General features: G+C 38.1%; 1 protein-coding gene across 1 annotated transcript in view; it reads right to left on the reverse strand.

The window, feature by feature from the left end:
* Positions 1-22,272, reverse strand: part of LOC131425921 (octopamine receptor Oamb) — a 348,159-nt gene that overhangs the window by 19,899 nt on the left and 305,988 nt on the right. The window contains exon 7 of the transcript XR_009229046.1: positions 9,313-10,636. The gene's annotated coding sequence lies outside the window, so the exon portion shown is untranslated. The remainder of the gene's footprint in view (positions 1-9,312; positions 10,637-22,272) is intronic.

A 22,272-nucleotide genomic window follows, 5' to 3' on the forward strand; every position in this document is an offset into this window, starting at 1 on the left:
CAAGAAACTTGTTGAACAATTCCAACAAACGTCTTTTTGCGAGGTTGGGCAGATTCTTCACCAAGTTGAATTTAATTCTGTCCAACCCTGGAGCGTTATTGTTACAAGACAAGAGTGCTATAGAAAATTCCATCATTGAAAATGGGTTATTAATAAAACCATTATTTGGAGGAGATTCCCGTATAATGCTCTGCGTAGGAACAGAATCTTGGCAAACTTTCCTAGCAAAGTCAAATATCCATCGGTTCGAGTATTCATCACTCTCATTGCCCACGTTACGATTCCTCATTCGTCTGGCCGTGTTCCAAAGAGTGCTCATTGAGGTATCTCTTGACAAACCTTCGACAAAATGTCTCCAATAGCTACATTTTTTGGCTCGAAGTATGCTCTTGTACTTGGTTTCTAAAACCATAAGTTTTTCAAAATTCTGAGGAGTTCCTCCTCCCCGTTTTAGAAACGTCTTGCAAGCATTTTGTTTTGCGAGTTTAGCCTCTGAGCACTCTTTGTCCCACCAGGGGTTGGGAGGCCTTCTGTTAGTCGTTGGCCCAGGAAAGCGTTTAGTTTGGGATTGTTCTGCTGCCTCCAGAATCGAACAAATGAGGAAGTCATATTCTTCAAGTGGAGGGAGCTCTTCCATTGAATTCAAAATACTAGAGATACTACTTTGGTATTTAATCCAGTCGATATTTTTTGTCAAATCATATGGAATACTAGCTGAATTAGCAATACATTTGTTACAGCTAATTGAGATGATGATTGGTAAATGATCGCTACCGTGTAAATCAGGCAATATTTTCCAGGTGCAATCTAGTCGAATTGATGTTGAGCAAAGAGATAGATCTAATGCACTTGGGCGTGCCGGAGGTCTTGGGATCCGTGTCATGCTACCCATATTTAATACCGTCATGCTAAAATTGTCACAAATGTTTTGTATTAAAGATGATCTGCTATCATTGTAAACGGAACCCCACATAATACCGTGCGAATTTAAATCCCCCAGAATCAATCGTGGTGCAGGAAGGGCTTCAACCATTTCATTAAGCTGTTGCTGTCCAACTTGTGCTTTTGGAGGAATATAAACCGAAGCTATGCAAATATCTTTGCCTTTAATGTTTATTTGGCAAGCAACAACTTCTATACTAGAAGTTGAAGGGATGTTTAATCTATAAAAGGAATAGCATTTCTTAATTCCCAAAAGCACTCCACCATACGGAGAGTCTCTATCGAGACGTATAATGTTAAAATCATTAAAATTTAAAGCTATGTTTGAAGTAAGCCATGTTTCGCATAAAGCAAATACATCACATTTTTGACTATGCAATAATATTTTAAATGAATCAAGTTTTGGCATGATGCTTCGACAATTCCACTGCAGGACAGTGATTGTATCATTTGCGACGGGTGATAAATTATCCATCAAAAGATACAAAACCTGAGACAATTGGCCATTGAGCTGATAACTGCTTCAAAAAGGTTCTAGCTATTGGAAGGAATGCCATTATGAGGGTCTTTAAGGGTTCAGATATATTGAATGCTGAGAAAATCCATTCAACAATTTCCGAAAACTTCAGTAATCCTGTTGGTGGCTGTGAAATGGAGCCCACAGGATTATTACCTTTTTCTGTGCTAGATCCTGGATTGGTTTGTGAATTTGACAAACCAGGAGGCACAGTCTTCGGCTTTGACTTTTTTTGTTTAACACGGGGATCTTTTTTTGAAGATGAAACTTTAGGTGTCTTTTTTGGTAATTTGGAAGAAGACTTCTTTCTCTTAACTGACCCTTGGGTAGTGATAAACGAATTACCTTCACTATTTTCGTCAGAGTCAGAGTCCTCTGGTTCCTCTAGATTTGAAAACCCGTTTTCGGTTTCCAAAGGGGGGACATCAATGACCGTTTTAAGCATTTCTGCATATGTGCGCTTAGACCGTGCTTTTAAAGAAAGCTTAATTTTGTCTTTGTGCACTTTAAATGCAGTGCATACTGAAATATCATCATGAGGACTATTCCCACAATAAATACATTTTTCAATTTCCTTGTTGCAATCATTATCTTTATGAGGCCCTTCACACTTCATACATTTTGGTTTATTACTACAGTAAGTAGCTGTGTGGCCGAATTTTTTGCAGTTCGTACAATTCATTACATTTGGAACAAAAAGCCGAACAGGGAGGCGAATTTTATCGACATAGACATGGGACGGCAACGCAGACCCGGCAAATGTCACTCGAAACAAGTCTGATGGGCGATAAACTTTTTTTCCCTCTTCATAAACTACTGAGTACAGTTGTTTGCACTCCAGTATTTTCACACCCTCAAGCATAGAGTTCTTGAAACGACCAACACCATGCTTGAGTAAATCATCTACCGAAAGACTCGCTTCGGTAACAACACCGTCAATTTCGACATCTTTGGAGGGTATGTAAACTTTATACTCTTTAATGAAATGTTCCGAAGAGACAATATCATTCGCGTGTTTCAAATTATTTACCACAACACGAATTTTATCGTTATTTACTTTTATGATCTCTTTGATTGAAGAGTATCGTGATGTCAAACCTTTAGAAATTTGGTAAATGTTTAATGGCTTTGATATACGTCTAAAAAAGACTATCCAAGGCCCAGAAGAGCTCTCCTGATATTTTTTCGTTCGTGGGGGTATCGGATTCATGCTAGGATTTACGTCCATGGATTCATCCATTACATTAAAATTTTTAACTAAACTTTAAAATAAAATTTGAAACCAACACTACACAGTACTCAATCAAAAGGAAAAGAAAAAACTTCTACCTTGAAATTGTTGTCTATCTCCGTTGCACTGCCGTGTAGATCCTCGTTGCTCTAGATGTTCTTGTTGGATGCTGATTGTTGGATGTGATGCTACTGCTACCTGACATCCAGCACCACTCGAATTCCGATTTGCTTTCGTCTTCGCCAGGTGTAACCAGCGCAGGTCACCGGTGTATACCTGCGTGTTGTATGGCAGTGGAAAGACCGAGTTGTCTTGTCTCCTTCTTCCTAGTGCTCCGCACCGATATGCTTCTGCACCGAAGTGCCTTCGCACCGGTGTGCCTTTGCACTCTCCTGCTTCTATGTGCCTTTGCACTCTTCTTCTTCAATGTGCCTTTGCACTCTCCTGCTCAGCACTTGTGGCTGTATATTGTGGCCTGGGTAGAGCTTGGGAAACGCCCTTTGTTGTTTCCTTCACCAGCTTGGCCCAGCACTAGGGCTCTCTTATGCAGCACGATTTTACGTTTTAACGGCTGTTGCCAACAGGTCTCTACCTGTAGTTCAACCGTTGTCGTATTTAACGCGTGTAAACCAACCAGCGTTATTAAACTGTACGCTTCTATACACAACCTTCTCGGTTGAACGGCTATTACTGAATCAATGTTATCAGTTGCTGGTGATTATTATTTCAGCCATTGAACTTCTATGCTTTTTTCTGAATTAAATGTTTATTTTTGATGATAAGAATCCTATTGATTTATATAAAAATCTGGGAAAATCTTCATGTGATTTCAACCAATTATTTAAAATAACAATTCTATGGTATTTGAATGTGATATGAACTGGTAGGTAAATGTGATATGAACACTACACTACATTTTAACTATGAATCACGTAACTTTTTACTGGATTACGCATTAAACAGCTTCTAAATCCAGTTTTTGCAATGACTGAGCGGAAATATATATTGGAGAAGCCAAATGAGAGAAAAACTAACAGAAAAGATGAATTTTTGGAAAAAGATACGCTCAGAGACAGGACTCGAACCTGCGTTCTTATGCATTCCGTGCATACGCGCTACCATTTCGCCACTCTGATCTTGTTTTAGTCACTCTAAAACACGAAACAGACATAGTAGCAACGTACATCGAACATGGTCTACATCCTGGCCGTCACCCGACCGATATCTTACATCCAAACATCTTCTCTGTCCATCAAACACTAGTCCTCTCGCTTTATACCTATTTCTCCGAACTGGCAAGCTTCTAAATGCCAGTTCATTAAAACCTACGTGAAAAGTAGGGTGGAAAATATTCACATAACTTTTCACGTACCTATAATGTGATTATTTTTTTGAGTGCATCCTTGACTCAAAGAACCATATGCGATATACTAACAGTTTTTTCAGAGCGCAAAGATTAGATGATAATAATTTCAAAGATATTTTGTTTTTGAAACACTGTTTTTTTCTGTTTTACATTGTCGCTCTGTCAGCCCAAGTTCAAGAAAATCGGTCAATCCATCTCGGAGGAAAGTGAGTGCAACTTTTTGTACATGTTTCATTGTAATTCCGAAACCGGAAGTCAGATCCATATGAAATCCAAATATTTTCTATGGGGCAATAGTGGCATTATAGGGCATATTCAGTAATGTTCTAGTTCTACATGCAGAGAAATGAGGCTTGTTTAAAATAACAAATTAGTTAGTAGATTTTTTAATCTGATTCATGTTAAGTTCAAGCTAGAATATGATTGTTTCAAACCATTTTCTTAGAGTACATGAAATTTTCGAAATTGAAAAAAAATTTTTAATGCCAAAAGGCTTAGAATTGCATAAAACGTCGAGATTTAGTGTCATCTCGAAAAAAAAAATTGAAAAAGTCGACTTTTTGGGACTTGAAAAAAATATGAAAATTTTTCTAAGTCCCAGAAAGTCGATTTTTTCAAAAAAATTTTTTTTTGAGATGACACTAAATTTCGATGTTTCATGCAGTTTTAAGAGTTTCGGCATCATAAAAAATTTTCGATTTTGGAAATTTCATGTACTCCCCCCTATGGTGCTTTTTCAAGATCGAAAATTGTCAAACCTTTACCACCGGGCAGCACCCCTTAAGCATGTCCGATTTAGGTCAAATTTTGCATGAAGGCTTTTTTCGAGGTGCTTAAACTTTTGAGCACTAGAACTTTACGAAAATAGAGGTGATCCCAAAATTTTGGCACCCTTATATATAAGAGCAGTAAAAATCAATGTGTTTTGTCGGTTACGTCACTCATACCATTATATATCTGGAACCAAAAGTCACAACCATTTGATCTTCGAACTTGATCAATGGCCCGACAGTAGCTTTCAAACGAGCCCAAGTTTGTTAAAATCTCTGAGAAAATTGAGCGCGTTCAAATATCTTCGAAAAGTGCACACACACACACATACACACACAGACATTTTCCGATCTCGTCGAACTGAGTCGAATGGTATATAACACTATGGGTCTCCGAGGCTCCGTTCGAAACTCGGTTTTTCCAGCAATTCTAATACCTTTCTATAGAGAAAGGCAAAAATAGTCGAGCGTTTTTCAAAATGCATTGTCAAAAGAATCAACATCACGCTATCACGCAGATTGGGTTCTTCAATTCTGATTTATTAGAAATATCCAATTTCGTTTCTGTGTTCACTAGTAAGTGCTGCAATGAATTCTGACGAATTAAAGATAAAACGCTCAATGGAAAAACTCTCAAATCATAATGCTATTCCAGCATAACATTGCAATTCGGAAATAATGATATCTTTGGAAAAATTTCGTTTTATTAGTTAATACAGATAAATACTGGACCCTTAAGAAAAAAAAACGCCCCTTGAATCACAAATTTTGGATGGGACTGTGATAGATTGGAGCGAAAAGCTCTAATTGTGTAAACAGGAAAGAGAGTCATATGGTCCCATAGATTGCTATTTAGAATTTGTGCAGATTCGACTTTCGGTTCTGGAACAACAAAGTAATGAGTGTTAAAATCTTCGATTTCAAGAGTGAAACATATTCTTATATTCAAACGAAAGTTCTTATAATCCAATATGATAATGATGTTTTCGACATTCAACTTCTGGGTGCAGAAAGATAAGTTTTGATAATCTTCTTGGTGAAGCTCAAAACCGTTGCGATTCCTAGGTATTGCTAGTTGATAGAATGAATTCCGATGAAAAGTCTTGTCCATTTCTATTCAGTTTGAACATTGAGCGTCGAAAAAAGAAAATTCTCCACAATGATCAACCAGTCGAGTTAAAATTCGTTCTTTCCAATATGTTATCGGTCAATAAATCGAAAACAAAGAGATACTCGTCTTTTTCTTAGAGTGATTAGGTTAGTGAGAACACAGTATCCTTTTCTATCAGATCGTTGTGAAATTTGTAATAACGTTTGCTTTAAAAAAAAATGGATTAAATTGTCGATTTTTCATGGGTTAAACATCACCCGCACTGACGAAACTACCCATGCAGCATCAATCATAGTAATCTATGAGGTAGCAGACAAAATTTGACAGCTCTATCAGTCGAATTTGAACCGACAGATACAGTGAAGCAGAAGTGTGCGCGTTCAAAGAACGGCACTCCGCCACAGAATTTTTTTGCTAGTAGGCTAAAATAATTACCTTCCATGGAAAATTTATCCACACTAATTATCTGTGTTAGCTTTTTATTATCACCATCCGAAAAGTCTATTTTTTTAATGCAAACCCTACTCCAGCATAACATTGCAACTCGGAAATTATGTTACCATTGGGAAAATTTCTTTTTATTAGTGAATACAGATGAATACAGATTCGTTTTATACAAAGCAATACAGATATTACATGAAAATATCTGATATCTCTGGTTGTGTGTGAATGTCTCCACAATAGAGTGCCTGCAAGTAGAGTACCGCAAACGCAGTTCGTTTGAACTCAGAGATGCCAGATCTGCAGATTTGTCTGCAAATTTGCAGATTTTTTTAATGAAGTGCTGCCGACATTTTTCGTTGCAGACTTTTGGAAATCGAGTTTTTCGTAGACTTTAGTCAAAATCTACAGACTTTTCACGTCACGTTGTTTCTGTTTTCCTAGTCAAGCCGTTACTTTATAGACCAATGAAAGTTCGCAGACATTTTTTCGGATTTACAGACTTGCCATCAGAGATGCCAGATCTGCAGATTTGTCTGTAAGACTGCAGATTTCGTACATAGTGCGGCAGACATTTTTTGTTGTGCAGACTTTTCAAAATCTAGTTTTTCGCAGACTTTCGTCAAAATTTAGACTTTTGAATTTGCCGCGACATGAAATAAAAGTGATTGAAATCTATTAGAATGTGGATTAATAACTGTGTATTTCGAAACGGTCGCAGTTTTAAGGAATGCAGTAGAAATTGTTTCTAAAAAAGTGCACAAAAGTAAACGATTGCTACTTGAAATACAAGCAAAAAAGTTACTGCATTTCCATTACATTTTTGTTACCAACGAAATGTAAACATTTGGTTTTGCCAGAAATATTCCAAATTTCTGAAGAACAAACGAACGGTTTGGAAGAACTAGACTGGTTAGTTAATCCAGATCTCATGCATAGCAACTCGAAGCCTCACAAAGACGTGAAGTTTGACTCTACTTGAGCGAAACTTTGTAATTATGTTGTAGTGCATTGTCTTTATAGGCTTTTATTTTCGTTGTTTTGAACTTACTTGGCGATTTAGAACTATTTGTTCCGGGTTTATTCAAATAAAACAGAATTCTGGCATTTCCTAAGCAGAAAATTTGAAAATCTGGTGAAACCTATAAAATCTGACAAAAGATCTGGTTGGTTAGATTGTCTGTCGAAATGAGAAAAATTTGGCTAATGCCAGATAAATCTGGAACATTGACAACTCTAGGTTTGTGCTAAGACGTAAAGGAGTTTTGAACTTAATTTCCACACATTAGTAATAATGAGCAACCGACAGAGAGAAAAGGTGAATTCATAGTGGTCGTCAGGGATGCCAGGTCGTTTTTTCAAAAATCTGTGATCGAGCCAAAAACCTGTCTGTGGAAATCTGTGCCCGTTTCCGTACCATAATAGCAGATCAAAATCAATTTTGATGAACAAAAAAAAAGTCACCAGAATCTGTGAAAATCTGTGATCATTTTCAGAAATCTGTGAAAATCTGTGTCATTTTTAAAATCTGTGCAGAAAATTGAAAATCTGTGAAACACAGTTTAATCTGTGAACCTGGCATCCCTGGTTGTCGTCGAAAAATTCCAATTCCACGTGAATAATACCAGACAAACTGACAAGCAGAGATGCCAGGTCTTCAGTTTTGTCTGCAAATCGGTACTAAAATATGATTAGGGCATATCGTGCGATATGCTCTTTTGAAAGTTACGAAAAATAATGCTCATTACTCAAGTTTCAAACATGAAATTTATTTTGTAACATTCTCAAGGGCTTATCGTGCGATATGCCCTAATCACATGTTACTACCGAAATGTGCAGTTAGTTAAAATAAGTTGCAGGCATGTTTTTGCAGCAGACTTTTGAAAAGTAAGATTTTCGCCGACATGCCTCAAAATGTATAGACTTTTAAAATCTGTTTTCTTTGCTTGCTAAACTAAATTCCGTGCTCCATTTTTTATAGAGAATTTCTCGGTTGATTTTTCGGAAGGCTGTAAGAGCAAGTGACAGTTTCTCTTTGTTTACTTTCTCTACTATTAATTACCAAGCGGTTTCCACGTTTACCACTCAACTCTTTGCATAAAATGAAGCCCGAAACATTCGACTTTTAAACAGAATTGTGAAACCCAAGAAAACCTTTATAATAACATCACAACAATCGAAAGAGAAAGTAATCGAAGAGAAACTGTCACTTGCTCTTGCGGCCTTCTGAAAAATTAACCGAGAATTGAGTCCGTAAACTTTAGCTGGTGATGAAAATAAAGGTTGTTTTTAGTGTGTAAATAATGACAAGTTCCTCGAAATTAATTTTGAGATCATGCTTTGACAGAAAGATTGAGATTAGCTGCAACGATTGAAAAACAAAACCGTCTCCATGCATCTGCCAAGGCCTACTTCGTGTCTATGCCCTTCCCGGTCAAGTCAAATTTTCACTATACTAGCTTTTAAAGTCAGTTGTTTTTTCATGGTTGGCTATAATATTTCATATGCTATCGTATTTTACTTTTGCTTTTTCTATGGGACTATTCAACATTTATTATACAACTTTACACATACCTACTGTTCGTTTGTCTGCGTTTGTTCAAGCTTAATCAATCGATCTACACTGTTGGCTAATTAAAAATATTACCCGTATCGATTTGCGATTCATGTATGTCAAAAGTGCCTTCAAAAGTCGAAAAAGAATTACAACAGGCTGCTTTCCAATCGCATCAAGCTTCGCGCTTTTTTGACAGTAAATTGTGATTGTGATCGCTGGCTTATGTAACGAAAAAGCTGTGAAATAAAATGTGTGGAAAGCTAAATGCAACTGGGAAACTCAACCGACAGATTTTCTCAGAACTAAAACATTCTGCTTCTGATTATCGGTTTTGCTTTTATTTTCCCAGGCCGAAGATACTTTTGCTTTTGTCTTACCGGAGCAACTTGGAACTTGGAAACCGGTGGACAGTCGGTACCATGTGTCCTACCGACCAATCGCCGCTGTCTCGCCCCCATTAGGAGCTATCACAAAAGTGCAGAAACCGTCTGCTCCAGAACGATCAGAAATCGGCTCGAGCAACATTCGAGTCCTTACCGTCTGACCCGTGCGGTCCGAGCCGATCGTCGTCTCGTTGCCGTTGCTGAAGCGGATGGTGACCACCCGAACTCGCACCGGTACTGCCGTACGAGCCGAAACCCGGATTCTCCATCACCAACGGATGGCAGATATCGTAGACCGGTGCCCGGGAGGTGCTTTCGGATGAACCGCTCGGATTACCCATGCTGTTTCGCCGACCACCACCTCCGGGACTAGAACTGGAACTAATGCTCGGACCAAACGAACGTCATCTGCTGTCGGATAGATCTCCGACCGGATCACTGTCGTCTCCCAGGGCGGCCGCCGACGGTGAAATACTGGGAGTTCTGCCGCCGTGACCGCGAAACTGAGACATCTCCGACCCTCGGCGGCTGGTTGGCCGCGGAATGGCTTCCGCCGAACAGAAGAACCGACAGATCAGTCGTTTGAAAGCGAACCGGAAGTCTTTGGAGAAAAGTGCGTAGATCATCGGATTGATGGCCGAGTTGCAGTATCCGATCCAGAACACAACCGAGAAAAGCATCTCGTTGATGCAGTCGTCACAGAATGGCCTTATCAGGTACATGGTGAAGAAGGGTAACCAGCACAGGATGAACAAACCCACGATGATGGCCAACGTTTTGGCCGCTTTGGTTTCCATCCGGAAGCGCTTAACCTGAGCTTTGATGTTTCGCTTCCCCATCCGTTTGCTGGCTCGTGGCGACAGTGGATTCTGGTCTCGTCCTTCCACCGTCAAATACTGACTGCTTTGCTCTTTCGAGGATCGCCGAAAGATCTGCGAAGCCGTGTGCTCTTTGCCTCCGTTGGAGGAGTAGTGGACCGCGTACAGTAGTTTGCTTCCCTCGCCGGTCGAACTCTGGTTCAGGTTCTCCGTCGAGGGGTAGGACACCGAGATCTTGATTTTCTCGTGGTTCCGACATCGGGTTATGTAACGGGAGAATCGCTCCGGTGAGGCACTTCCGAGACTCGTCGTGGTACTGTGAGTACTTCCGTTACTATGCGGTGATTCGTGATGATGTGGAAGAAGCTGTTGATGGTGCTGTTGTTGTTGTTGTTGTGGTGGCAGAGGATGACTTGGCGTCCCGTGGGCACTGGCCGTTGAACCCCGGCCACGGTGAATCCGGAGTGTTAGGCGATTGTCATCGAAACGGTTGCCGATTCCTGCGCGGGATGAGAGGAGGAGGGAGAATTAGTAACGTACCAAGTGATGAAGAATGTGTGGCGTCAGACCACTCAAAAATTAACTTTAAAGTAAACTTTTAGCAAGGCGCAACTCACAATCGAATGATTTATCAACTTTATCTACCATTTCCAAACAGAAAAACTTGAATATTTGATTTGCTTCCTAATCGGTTGATTTTCAACTCAAACATTTACTTACTCGAGGCAGGTTTACCGCGGAATTGTAATCCATTAACAGAAAGTTGCGCCACTTACAAAAAAAAAACGCTCGCAGGCAAAATTCAACTTCGCGATTTGTTACTAGAATTAATTAACCTAACAGATATGCTTGTCGTAGAGAGGATGTTTGGACTGCGAATTGCTGGCGATAGAAACTTTAGTTCAGTAAATCGGTCTAGTTCAAAATTTCGTTTAGATGTACTAATTAATAGTTTCTGTGTAATAGATTTCGGTAATGAAAGGAGGAATTTGTTTCCACCGCCAAAACCATTATTATCGGTTTGTAGCTGTCGGTAACTTCACGGAGATTTCTTTTGACATATCACTTTTACATCTGCATTTGCATCCGAATGTTCAGAATTGGATATCGAAATGTTGTTAGACATTGATCTTAATTGTATCCGAACTATGAAGAATATGTCTATTTGGAAATTCTAGATTCTCATCAAATGAGTGAAACAATGATTCATTCTAATAAAAAATTGAACTAACATCGACCCGAGAAATCTGTTATTCTCTCTAAAATTTGAGAAAATCTGTGATCTGTGACAAATAATCGGCCTAGAAAGATAGATAGAAAAGTTGGTAGTTTTACAGATGAATCTGTCCATATGGCAACCCTGCTCTGTAGGGGGATGCCAAAAAATAAAATTTAGTGCTTTCAGAAGAAAAAGTCTGGCAAAAGTTGGCATCACTTATTACCGTTTTCGCTTGATGTCAAACCTTATTCTTTTTTAAATCATAGGAACATTATAGCTCGAGAACATTTTCGTGAGTAAAAAAAGCGTGAGGGCGTCCACACATCCGAATATCGAAAATTGCACGTACTAGTTGATTGATTGTGTGAATTTTGCAACTTTCAATGCATCACTTGCATAATTGTAACGTTTTAGCTAGAGTGACTATAATTACAGTGGCGACAGCTGTTCGTTTGGAATGACAGCTACCAGTTCCAAACGAGCAAACGACCTGTCAATTCAATGTAATGCTAATGGAATGTTTTGAATTGTTGCCAACATTACGGATGAGATTACCGAAAGAAAGAAAGAACCGTTCAGTGATGCAGAGTTCTATTAAAAGAACTAGTTCTCGAGAGTCGTTCGTTCGTTCTTTTGATAGTTAGATTGCTAGTTGAAAGACTAACCGAGACACCGTTCTTTTCCGGAGTTTACCCACAGACTAACAGACAGGACACTCAAATTAGATTCTTCAATCATTTTAACTGTCATTTCGAATATTCCTTTATTTGGGACAGTACTCACATGTGTCATGATGGCGCCACGTTACCCTATCAAAAACATCCTGTCTGTCATCTAGACTGTGTTTATTTTTTTCATTTACCAACAGAGTTGCCATTTATACAGAATTACCTGTAATGTATTGATATGTATTTGCATTTGTATGCGAATTTCATGCAGGATACAGATTTAATACATATTGCCAAAACTATATACAAAATTGTGCCTACCTCTCATCCTTCAACGCAATACAAAATCGAACCCGTTTAGTGGCAATATTTACTTGCTTCTGATCTGCCGCCACTTAATTTCGGGTGAAAATTGCCAACACAATAAAAAATAGTCTAGATGAACAATGTTGAGAAAAATAAATGGTTACCTTCCAACATCGCTAAAAAGTTTAATATATTATTAACGTAATATAATAATTTACTGTGACGATTCATTTCCAAATATTATGATGAAATCAGGCATCCCTGCAAGCAGCTGATCGGTGTTGACAAACGGGGGGGAACCAACTAGTAAATTAACTTTTACATAACACAAGGGGTGTACCGATAGTAAATAGTTCGCGCAGTACAATATAGGTGGAACCAGTGCATCACTAAAAATGATTTTTATAAGAATTAACTCATACTGTCGTGTCTGTTAGTCTGTGGTTTACCGTTGCTCGATTCAGCGAGCAAAAAAAACGTCCACGACTTTGAACTGAAGAACTACCGTTCTCAAAAAAAGAACTATTGGGCATTCATTCTCTCAAAAGAACTAGTTCTTTTGAACCGTACGCGAACGAATTGCCCATCTCTAGATGAGATGTCGTCACTCTGGTTATAGGCACTCTTGTTTTAGTCATATAGGATTTTTTAAATTTATGTTGGGAATTAGTATGACACTAATTTTAATAACTTAACAGATCGGCTGAAAAGTTCGTATCGTTTCTATGAGAGGGCGCCACTAGAATTAAATCCATACCATTTTCAGTTAGTACCAACCTTTAAAAGATACGTGTATCAATTTGACAGCTGTCTGATTATTAGTTTGTGAGATATTGCATTTTGAGTGAAGCTACTTTTGTTATTGTGAAAAAAATGGAAAAAAAGGAATTTCGTGTGTTGATGAAACACTACTTTTTGATGAAAAAAAGTGCCGCCGATACCAAACAATGGCTTGATGAGTGTTATCCAGACTCTGCACCGGGCGAAGCAACAATTTGTAAGTGGTTTGCAAAATTTCGTACTGGTCATATGAGCACCGAAGACGATGAACGCAGTGGACGTCCAAAAGAGGCTGTTACCGATGAAAACGTGAAAAAAATCCACAAAATGATTTTCAATGACCGTAAAGTGAAGTTGATCGAGATAGCTGACACCCTAAAGATATCAAAGGAATGTTTTGGACATATTATTCACGAATATTTGGATATGAGAAAGCTTTGTGCAAAATGGGTGCCGCGTGAGCTCACAATCGATCAAGAACAACAACGAATTGATGATTCTGAGCAGTGTTTGGAGCTGTTATATCGAAATAAAACCGATTTCTTTCGTCGATATATAAAAATGGACGAAACATGGCTCCATCACTTCACTCCGGAGTCCAATTGACAGTTAGCTGAATGGACTGCACGCGATGAACCGAACCCAAAGCGTGGAAAGACTCAACAATCGGCCGGTAAGGTTATGGCGTCTGTATTTTGGGATTCGCATGGTATAATTTTCATCGACTACCTTGAAAAGAGAAAAACCATCAACAGTGACTATTATATAGCGTTTTTAGAGCGTTTGAAGGACGAAATTTCAAAAAAACGGCCTCATTTGAAGAAGAAAAAAGTTTTGTTTCATCAAGACAATGTACCGTGTCACAAGTCGATGAAAACCATGCTGAAATTGAACGAATTGGGCTTCGAATTGCTCCCTCATCCACCGTATTCTCCAGATTTGGCCCCCAATGACTTTTTCCTGTTCTCAGACCTCAAGAGAATGCTCGCTGGTAAAAAATTTAGAAGCAATGAAGAGGTAATCGCTGAAACTGAGGCCTATTTTGAGGCCAAGGACAAATCGTACTACAAAAATGGCATCGAAAAGTTGGAAGATCGCTATAATCGCTGTATCGCCTCTGATGGCAATTATGTTGAATAATAAAAACGAATTTTGGCAAAAAAATGTGTGTTTCTATTAAACGATACGAACTTTTCAGCCGAACTGTTATTTGTCAAACTTGTCTCAAAAATACAAATTAGCTGTATAAGTTCTTTTATAAAATGATACACAGTTTGAATCGGCTAGGTGAAGATTTGTCATCATGACAAAGGTCTTGATATGTAACAAAGAATGGAATGGTCTTAAACGACATGCACAAATGTGTCTACCTCATAATAATCAATTAAAAATACTCATGGTTAATAACCATACATAGTAAGTGTCTGTTTTACTAGCGAACAAAACATGTCGGAAGCTCACTGCATTCAAACACTGAAAATATTTCACATTTCTATGTGTCGGTTTTGCTCGATACGTTTTGTGCGACGATTCATTCAAATCATACGTTTGGAACCAAGGATGGCTTTTATTGTATCAAACAACGCTCTCTAGCAACTCTTCACACGATTCAATCAGTGCCATTAAAGAGAGACGGATATCATCGCAGCAACAAAAAAACCGACATGGTTCATTTAACATAGAATAGTCACCAGTGATAATTGTCAACATGCGATTCTCTCTTGGTAAATTCCACACAGCACCGTTTATTACCAGACTGTACATTTTTTTAAGGGCCGTGAAATACTCAGAGTATGAAGTGGAGCGAAGAAATGTAGAAAAATTCTCTCACGGTTCATGCATTGAGAGACTCGAGTTCTTGTAGCATCTTCTACCGGATTGAAAATGTTGTAGTCAAATATCGAGCAGCTTCTGTCAAATTTTCGGCAATCACCAACACTGTTTGGAACTCTTTGCTTTATTTCGGCACTGAATTTAACCTTAATTCTCTTTTATACCAAACATTTTAAAAAACTTCAATTTTGAATTAGTTGTGGTTATGCTACTGAAATTTTTTTCAAAAATTGCTGACCATATTTGCGATGATATCGAGGAAAAAGTATGTTGCTGCGTTAAATACAACAAGAAATATTCGCGATTAAGTTCTACCCTTTTCTGTACAGAGCAATTCCAGGAATGAGTAGACGAGAAAGTGACAAAATCAGAATCGACCTTCTCCGATTTTGATGAAACTTTGCACATGGCTTCAGTATGGCAAACCATAAGTTTTGAACCAATGGAGAGGTCAATCCGACTCACGACTGATTTTTAAAAAGGGCGTATGTATTTTTGCATTTCATAAAAATTGCCTTTTTCAAATCGTTCTAACTCGGGAACCGTTAATTGTACAAAAATGGCGTTCAGGAAGAAGTTGTAGGGAATCGATTGGGCACTACGCCGAAAAAAATTTTGATTATTTTCTCAATAGTTACAAAACAATCCGAAAAAGTTAAATAAAAAAAATCAGGGTTTTAACTTTTTTTAAAAATTTTTATTTTAAAGCTCTTATTAAAACCTACAGATTGATGGCTATCCCATCCGTACCTTTTGAAAAATGAAGAAGTTACAGCTAATGCCCCGTTTACACTATTGCTGGTTGCCAGCATGCTGGTGCCAGTGTACTGCCTTCTTAGGAAAAAAACGTTCAACGGTGGTCGTTCGTTGGTCTAATACATTGGATCATTGGACCACAGTTGAACGTTTTTGCAATTTTTGTGAAATGCAAAAATACATACGCCCTTTTTAAAAATCAGTCGTGAGTCAGATTGACCTCTCCATCGGTTCAAAACTTATGGTTTGCCATACTGAAGCCATGTGCAAAGTTTCATCCAAATCGGAGAAGGTCGAGTCTGATGATCTGCTAAGCATTTCTGGAATTGCTCTATAAGGTAAATGTTGGAAAGGCGCCTCATAGTAAAGTCGTATTCGCAACAAAAAGGACTTTTATGCGCTCTGGCGGAAATCATTGCCACTGATATTTCCCATAGAAAATAGATAGCTTTTAGAGACTTATTGTAAGTTTGTGATCACTTTCGAAAATCTGTGTCATTTTTTAAACCTGGGCTGCATGTTGAGAATCTGTTAAACGCAGATGAGGTCGTTAACCTGGCATCTCTGTCCGATTAGGGATGTTTGGATGTCATGCGATTAATCGAGTTTATCGATTGATAACCCAGGCAATCGTTTGATACTTAATCGAAAAAAAATCATTCGGAATCCCATATGTGGTATTTCAAATCAATGCAGGCTCCAGAGTTACCATATTCACAGATTTTTCTGTAAAACCACAGATATTTCATCCTATTTTACCACACAGATTCTGTGTCACAGAACACAGATTTTAGCTAAATTCACAGAGTTCTACAGATTTTTAGGAATATTTCATAAAAATGGCAGATTTTCAAAATGTTTTCCACAGATTTTCACAGATTATGATCTAAAATATGCAACACAGAAGGTACACAGATTTTTCAAGTTGAAACTAGGGATATCGTATAATATCGACCGAATAATCGAGTAATCGATTATTAACCCAGATAATCGAGTAATATTTAATCGATTAGCTGAAAATAATATTCGACTATTGAGCTAATCGTATAATTAAAAAATCCTATTGTAATAATCGAATGAACAATCGAGTAATCGAATAATGTCCAAAAACTGCAAATTTACAGACAAATCTGCAGATCTGGCGTCTCTGATTCTGAATGACATTTCGCCGCTAATCGAAACCCGCTAAGAAAGCGGTGCGATTATGTTGTACGTAGAGCGTTCTGAAATTAATCGAACAAAAATCTATTCAGTTTGTGGAAGGGAAAGTTATGTATTTATTTATAATGTAATATAATAAGAATGTTTCGAGATCCTTCTGTAAAACTAGTACAAGGACAGTCCGATGCCTAATATTTGAAATGGTTCTACTTTGGACCTCTGTCTGCAGAATTCGTTGAACGAAAAAATTGCCTGCGGTTCAATGGATCAGTTTAAAAATCACTGATTTGATCGACTGATTTTTCACTCACAAGGGTGCTTGTCTTTCTCGTGCCCGAATGAAGGTTTTTGTTTTATTATCATTCCTGTGGTTATGGTTACTTATTGGGTGAGATTCGATCCGTCACCGTCAAAATTATGGAGACGTTCACACAAAACGTCACCGTCACGGATGTGTGAACGTTCCGGAAAAGAAAGTATTATACTAATCTTGACGGACGCTGGCATTCTGGTGACAATGACGGAAGGAGACGGATAACGGATTTGAATCGTACTTTAGCCAGATCCAGAATTCAGTTCAACAATCTAGGCCCAACATTTAGGTTGAGGATTAAGTTACAAAATTCATTTTAAAACTCAATTCCAAATTTCTGCTCAATAATAATGAAACTAGGTTCGGAACTGGCTTTGAACAAAAGGTTTGACAGTAGTAAAGGTTGAAACTGGATCAAGTTTGAGATCAAGCGAAAACGATAATTTTTCTGCGAGCTGATCGTAAGCAAAATTGATGCTTTTAAGAGGATAAATTTCTGTATAAACCCCTTAAAGATTACTGTTGAAAATGTAGTATGGTAACAGAGGTATTTTGGCCCACTTTATGATTGATTTTATTTTGGCCCACTTTGTAAAAATATCCACCAAATGTTTAAATATCTTTGAAAATCCTTCCGCAATAGGTAATTTTTATGTGATTAGCTTCAAAGTGATGCCTCTGTTACGCGTAGGTATTTTATTATCTTAGGCATTTCGTGGTTAATTTTAACTTTTGGTTGAAATCTGACACTTAAGTGGTTATTTTGTGTTGAGTAGTTAAATTTAACTAAAACTTCGGCCCATTTCAAAATCTGATGGACGGAAAGCTATTTGGGTTTATTTTCCACTGGCAATAATTTAAACTAAAGAATTGATATTAGAATTTTTAATTGCAAGATTTTTTTCAGTGTCGGAAAATAACCATCGATCTGTCAAAAATAACCATTCTCTCGGGTTATTTTTGACAACATCAAATTAACCGCTCGAGTGTAAGATTTTAACCAAAAGTTAAAATTAACCGCGAAATGGTTCACAGCCTTAACAAAAAGAAATTTTCGTGTAATCAACTGTATACTGTGAAAATTTTTAATTTTTTTTTAAATCGTTACACAACTTACGTGATGAGTAATTTATTGAACGTTGAACGTAGGACCATTGCGACTATGTAAAAATTACAAGCAAATTGATTTCTCATAATGCAAATTTTACAACCTAGAACAGATAACCAAATCATCAGAAGAACACACTCAAATCTTTCCGACGTTCTGTAAGCTTTTCGAAAATCACTTTATGGGGTTGTCACTTCTGATGGTATTTCACAAGCTGTCAATCCTGACGTAACCGTTTTACCACGCCAATAATCCTTCTGACAGCCGACATTTGCCGCAGCGCAGAAATCATCGCCCTTGAGACACCGGAGTCCATGACCACCGAACCGTCTCCAAATTTTTCCAGACGAAGCAATGACGAAGTTCTTGCGGCCGGCCGAAGTGTTGGTGAATAATGTATGACAAAGTAGTCCGCGGTGGAATAACAATCGAAACACTAATGGCGCCTCAGACGGCCGGACAGACGGATGGACGGACGATTCGGCTCGGGTTGGGGGGAGTGCCTAAGTCCTAAATTTATTCTGTGCTATTTCGATGGTCACGTCCGCCTGGGGTGGGCTCTATTGGATAATAATTTCGGCCGAACAGGCTTCATTATTCCGATTACCATTCTATTCAAACAAACTCAAGCGAAAGTGGAATGAAAGGAGCCATATTTTTTTCCAGCACTGGTTAGGGAATAGTAGGCCACGCGCGTCCAACGGCGGAGAAGAAAGTGGTGACGAACGAAAAAAAGAGACGTCCATTCTTCGTTCTTTTTGACCTAGGATTGTTTGTTGCGTTGTTCCAATTATACTCCTAGCCGCGTTACTTACCTTGGGTTATTCTTCTATCGATTTTGGAATAAATATTCAGGTATCGTTCATATCTGCACCGAGAGATGACTTTATTCGTACTCGGGGCGATCAGATTAGGGTAGAAATTTACGGTTCTTTGGAGCTGATATAAACACCCATTTGTCTGAGAGGTAATTCTTCCCCAGGTAAGACACAGTAATGCTATTATCGACAATTGTCAATCATGACGAGACCGAATACGGTTGCACAAAGTGTTCAGAATGAACACATGAATTACTGTAATCATCGCAGAAAAAACAGCAAACATTACGCGAAAGTTCCTCAGTTTCCGACGAGTGTCAGTGGCCATTATTAGTTACGACCAGACTGGCCATCTTTTATTCATGTACATGTCGTAGAAAAGAACATGTCGTATTTGTCTAGTCGTTTTTGGTAGCCACCAATCGAAAATATTCACGCATTTGCATTCTTTCTCAAATTTACTTCGGCTCTATTGATTTTATTTCGTATTTATTTCGAACTTCGATGCTATTCATTTATTCCACGATTTGCAAGTACCATCAGCATCAGGACATAGCCTACTGCGAATGGTTGTTTTGTGCATTTGACATTTCACACATGAGCAGACAAGTGGTAACGACTAGTTTGTTTTGTTGACTTATAAGTTGTATAAAATGAGCAGACATACATTTTTGGAGAGTATTTCCACAATCATTTCTCACCGAAAAACGAAGTTTGATGTCATTGGAAAATTTCAATAAATTTCGAAAACCAAAATAATAGCAGCAAAAAAAAGTTTACACATAATTCAACAAAACTCATTGTTTGTTTTGAGAGTAATATGTACATTAGAAACAGTTGATTGAGACGGTCAATCTTTCTTTTTGTAAAATTCTCAATTTTTGTACGGCATTCTCAAATACGACCACGAGGACGATTCTCCATCTTCTCTTAAAAATTTTCGATACCATTTTGTTTCTTCTTTATTTCGTCGAGTTTTCGCTTAACTAGAGCCCAGTACTTATCTATTGGGCGAAGTTCCGAACAGTTTGGTGGATTTGACCTCTTGTATCTCTTTACCGGATTTCACATAGTAACAAGAGGCCAAATTCCACCAAAAAAAGAGCTGAAAAGTCGTGGCTTCTTATGAATGCTAGCAACTGCTTACGCAGAAATGCTTTCTCGTATATTCGTATTAATAATGCCGGTAGAAACGAAACTCTTAGATTTTCGACCGCAACTACTCATGGCCTGCCGAATCAAATATTGCCTCGGGAACTATGATACCTTCTTTTTCTGGAAATGTTTGGAAACGGTGTTATTTCGCAATCTTTCTGACGATACTTTCGCAGGCATTGACTATGGAACTGAAATCTAATTCCTAATTCTATTTCAGAATTCATGAAAATAATTCGGGATTGCAATTTTCGAATTTAAACAGAAATTATTTCCTGAATTCAGTTTCACAATTAAATTAAATTAAATGATGGGAAAAAAGACTGAGCATAGGATAAATCCCGAATCATTCAAAGAGAGAATGCATATACCCAGAGTAGGAACTTCTCATCCGTAATGTTGGCAACAATTCAAATCATTTAATACGAAATGTTGGCAGTGTCGTTAGCTTTCCATTGTATTTGACAGGTCGTTTGCTCGTTCGGAACTGAAGCTGTCATTCCAAACGAACAGCTGTCGTCGCTCTGGTTGTAGGCAGTCTAATTTAACAACCCACCTAACAAACTTTATCGATTTCATCGGATTTTATCGATGTTAAGTAACTCATTTTGCATCAATTTGAAGCTAATCACATTAAATTACCTATTGCGGAAGGGGGTTTTAAAGATATTACAATATTTGGTGGATATTTTTATAAAGTGGGCCAAAATAAAATCAATCCTAAAGTGGGCTAAAATACCTCTGTTACCTTACAACTGCCATGCTTTTTTCACTCTTCCTAATATTGATAATCGTTCGTTTTAGTTGATTGTGCCCGCATGTGCCTGGCAGATTTCCGCTAAGATGCCTGGCAGTGTCTGCCAGAAGGTTTTGTCGGAATGCTGACAGAATTCCGGCAACAATGCAACAACCGTTTCCGGCAGACAATTTCGCCTAGCGGTTATTAATGGTTCTGTTTCTGCCGTATTTTTGCCATACAAGTCTAGCAGGATTGTTTTGAATCGGTTCTTCATTTTTAATTACTTTGGATTAGTTTTTTTTTCAAAATTAAATTAAATGAAGGGCAATAACATAGCTTTTGCATTACCAAACATGATATGCAAAGTATCTTGTCATTTCATTTACCTGGTCTCAAGACTCGTTTGCAGGATTGCCGAATATCAAATGAAGAAGAACAGAAAAAAAAGGGAAGAGCGATCTTGCTAGACGAGGCGAGAGAATGACGCAATTTCGCCTGCAAAATTTTGACAGCTGTCGGAATCTTGCCAGGCTTCTGCCAGTTGTCAGAATTTGTTACAAGCGGGTACGACTTATTGTCGACAAACACATTCTCCCAAGCAATTAAATAATACGAAACTAATAGTTTTCGTGTTCACGTCCTTCCTCGCCTTTTTTCATCATTTGTTTGGAACAACCGTATACTAGTTTTGTAACAAGCATATTTTGTTTGAATCTTCGATGTTTCGGTATTAAACAACTATTTTTGTTTTGGTTTGATTGGCAAATACCCTCATTATCGAAGTGTAGGTTCGTCTTCTTCTTCTTCTTCTTTTCCGATTTTGCACGTTTTCGTGCTGATTTGCAGTTTTTAAATTTTTAAATGAAAACATTATATAACTGAATATACAAACTTAAATCTTCATGTTTTTCGGATATACAGAACGAGTGAATAACCAGTTCTTCTTAGAATTCCAACATAAACTGTTGAAATTCGCTGGAAATTAACAAAACGGCCTACCTTAGTCAGCATCATCCATTCCTCTAGCTGGAGTGTAGTGAAATGGCTTAGGTCGCCTAAATTTTACACTAACACATTCATAAAATGAGCGAAATTTCAATGACATTTATAATGTCACTGTCAATCGGGTTGATCGAGCAGCCAACTCAGGCGAAAATTCTAGCACTGAACCGATCGAGCACTGAAAAATCATGCAGTCGAGTAAGAATTCATTACGCATTCCGTCATTTCGATCATGTAGGAAATTCTTGCTCGACTGTTCGGTTTGTCAGTGCTCGATC

Source organism: Malaya genurostris, chromosome 1 (assembly GCF_030247185.1).
Source record: "Malaya genurostris strain Urasoe2022 chromosome 1, Malgen_1.1, whole genome shotgun sequence".
NCBI classification, from domain to species: Eukaryota; Metazoa; Arthropoda; class Insecta; order Diptera; family Culicidae; genus Malaya; species Malaya genurostris.